Here is a 3631-nt window from a genome sequence, read left to right on the forward strand (position 1 = left end):
CAGCAGCTGGACTGGCAGCAGCAGGGCTTGCAGCAGCTAGACTCACAGCAGCAGGGCTTGCAACAGCTGGACTGACAACAGCAGGGCTTGCAGCAGCTGGACTGGCAGCAGCAGGGCTTGCAGCAGCTGGACTGGCAGCAGCAGGGCTTGCAGCAGCTGGACTGGCAGCAGCTGGACTTGCAGCCTCCACAGGACCCACAGCCTCCCTTGGAGCACCCACAGGACCCGCAGCCCCCCTTGGAGCATCCACAGGACCCGCAGCCCCCCTTGGAACAGCCACAGGAGCCACAGCTCCCTTTGCCACAGCTGGAGCAGGAACAGGCTGGGACACAGCAGCACACAGGCTTGCAGCAGCACACGGGCTTGCAGCAGCAGCTGGAGCCACAGCCCCCACAGCTGGAGCCACAGCCCCCGGAACAGCCACAGCAGGTCATGGTTCTGGTGATGGAGGTGTTGTGGTTAGAGGAACGGGTGTTGGAGAAAATGTGCAGGTGTGGAGCCTCCTAGGCCTAGAGCCTTATATCCCTGGCCAAGTCAGGTGTGAGGCTAGTCACGACTTCCTTGTTTATGCTGTATTCTGTAGACACATGTTGCTGTCTTCTGGGTTGTTTGTTTTTCTTTGGTCATGTTGATACTTTTTGGAGTGAGAATGTGGGCTTTCTTTATGAGATCATTTCCTCAAGAAATTCACACTGGAAGGAAAAGTAACTTTTACATGACCCACACAAGCAAGTGTGCCCTGTGGAGTCTCATGCTCTGTTCTTGGCCCTGGCTCTTTCTGCCCCTTTGTCTTCGGATGAACCCCATTGTCCTCTGTCCCTAGCTTCCGTTCTGTAGAATGAAGCTGGAAATACTGGCCCCCAAGGGTGGCATGGGCATCACCTGAGATCATGTAGGTCACACACCTTTCCAAACACCCCACCTTCTCGGGGGCCCCTCACGAGAAGGACTACTTCTGCAGGACTGTACTCAGTGACCACTCAGTTGGTGTCCTCCCCACTGAGCTTCCAGCTGTGAGGTGACCTGATGCTGCTACCACCAGCCACTCTCTGCCTGCTCCTGGCTATTTCCACTGTGGGACACCCTCCCAGCTGTGACAGTGACATGGTGACAGTAGGAGGAGGATTTTTGGTGTGGGCAGGTGAGAGCCCAGGTGCCCACTCTCCAGTCCTCAACCAATCTCTTTGTTGTGGAACCAGTAATGAACTGAACAAAAAATGCTCTGTACCAGGGGGTTGGAAGTCAATCAACTTTATTACACCAATGGGCTGATGGGAATCTCTCCTAAAGCTACATTTCAGAGCTGGCTTTGGGCTTAGTTTATGTAGGTGTTGCAAGCAGGAGATGCAAAAGCTTAAAAGCGTGGTGGATTTTTATCAGGTAGTATCAACTATCCTTCATTGCTGAGCAGAAAGTCCTTGAAACAAGATAGCAAACAGGGTATTGCGGGGGTGAGACAGTACAAGCTGCGCTGCTGGGCCCAGTCACACTGGGCTGGGACAGGCTGTCTGTCTCTGGTTTGTAGCTGGATGCAGTCAGTCAAGGCCAAGAGAGTCTAACAGATGAGTTAGGTGGTGGGCTGCAGGGTCTTATTTGGTCCTAATATGGTGCGAGGCTACTAGCTGATCTTCAAAATTTGAACATTTCCATTACACCTGAGCCTGGTGGGCTCTGTGATTGCAGAAGGGAGTTCAGTGCAGCCCTGGGGATAGGGATGGAGCTGCCCTGAAGTCTTTGCAAGGATGAATACTTCTCTGACAAAGATGAAGCAGAGAGAGAAACTTGGAGGATGCAGGCAAGACAAACAGCATAAGAAGGACATTCCAGCCAGAAAGCAAGGGTACAGAGGTGGCGGATACAGGACCGGTGCACACACACGTGTAGATCAGCACTAACATGTGGGTGTGCATGGGCTCCAAACCTGCCCGGATTCCTCATCAAACTTCAAGTAGAGTCCTCTCCGCATGTCCACCTTGGAGCACACCCCAAAGTGTTTTACAAGCCCAGCTTTTTCCTTCCCCACGATGTCATTGCTCCTTCTTGCAGCTAACCCAGTTAAATAAATAATCAATCGAAGGACTCAGAAAATCAGAAGTTCCTAAGCTCTTGGAGTGTCTTGAGTGACAATGTCTTTTTTTTTTTTTCTTTTTGTGGAACCAGGTTTGAACTCAGGCCCTTCCTTGCGCTTGCCAGGCAAGCACTAATTCTACTGAGCTATCTCCCCGGCCCCTAACAGTGTCTTTTGTTAACAAACCAATCCCTTGCCCTGTGAGATCATGCTGACTCAGTGACTCCGAAGGACCTCAACCAGCCGGGAAAGCCTACTGATTAGAGGGTCGGGGCTTGCAGGCCCACTATCTCACTCACCCCTGGAAAGGGGAAAGAAAACCTTTAAAGGTGTGCCAAAGAGGAAATTTGATGAGCTTGGATCAGTGAGCCCATCCATGCACCAGGGGGCGCACAACCCAAGCCCATAGGGACAGGAGCTCCTCCTGCACCCCGCCCTAGCATCTCTCTTCCCTGGTGTCTTCAGGATCCTGTGCAGGGTCCTTTACAATAAATAGGTGGATGCAAATACAGGCGTTCTTTGGTACCTGGCTTTGAAATTCTTCGAATTTGGTGCTTGACACGTGATGTGAAAATTTCGTCCTGGTGTTTGCAGTTTGCTTGACACTCAATACACAAGCGAGAACTCGTCAGGATTGACCGCTCTGTGACCCGCTACCTTTCCCAGCCAAAACAATTTGTTTCATACTCATTGTCCCAGAATCAATGAATGGTGAGCACCAAGGCACCACTAGTGTTTCTCTGAGCTCTGACAGCCAGTTAAATGAATTACCAAAGCACAAGGATGCTGGGAACCCTGCTTTATAGCCATTCAGTCAGAAGTACAGGAGATCTGTGGTACTACTGGGCTGTCTCAGAACTGGCCTGTAGCTTTTTACATCTGCACTAACCCCTGGTAGTGTCGGGACTGAACTGCATCACAGAATGCCCACTGGTTTTGGGGAGTTGGCTGGTGTGGCAAGATTCACCACATCTGGTGGTGGCCACAGTGCTCTAAGTATCAGGGAGAGAAAATGTTGCCTGGATTCCTAAAGACAGCAGGTGAAGCTCAGCAGGTGCAACTCAGCAGGTGGGAGGAGACACAGACTTCAGGTGCAGCCCTTGGGCTCCATTCAGGTCGCAGAAGAGGGGCCTGGCTTCCAGACAGCTCGATGATGGTGAACGAGACACCTCCATCCCGGGGAAGCTGAGACCCTGGTCCTAAGGGTCCCTCTTCACTCCATGGCCATTTCAGACCAGCCAGCTGTGCACACAATCACCCCTGGAGAGGCCCCATCATCCACACGTGTCCCCTTCAGCTCCAGGACCTAGGACAGCAGGCCGCAAGAGCGCAAGTCTTGGTGCTCTCTGGGGGGTGACAACAATAGTAGATGTGTCCTGCACTGGGGCCAGTCACTCCAGAACCTCAGTTCCTCAGCTTCTCATGTCCTTTGTGTCTGATGGACTGTCACAAACATATTCTCACCCTGACTCAGGGAGTCACTTTCATAATTTACTACATTTTATGAGGATGAACGCTTTTTCTCTATTTTCTAATAATTAAAAAAAAAAAAAAAAAAGGTTT

The sequence above is a fragment of the Octodon degus genome, unplaced genomic scaffold, assembly GCF_000260255.1.
Source record: "Octodon degus isolate 3935 unplaced genomic scaffold, OctDeg1.0 scaffold00018, whole genome shotgun sequence".
NCBI classification, from domain to species: domain Eukaryota; kingdom Metazoa; phylum Chordata; class Mammalia; order Rodentia; family Octodontidae; genus Octodon; species Octodon degus.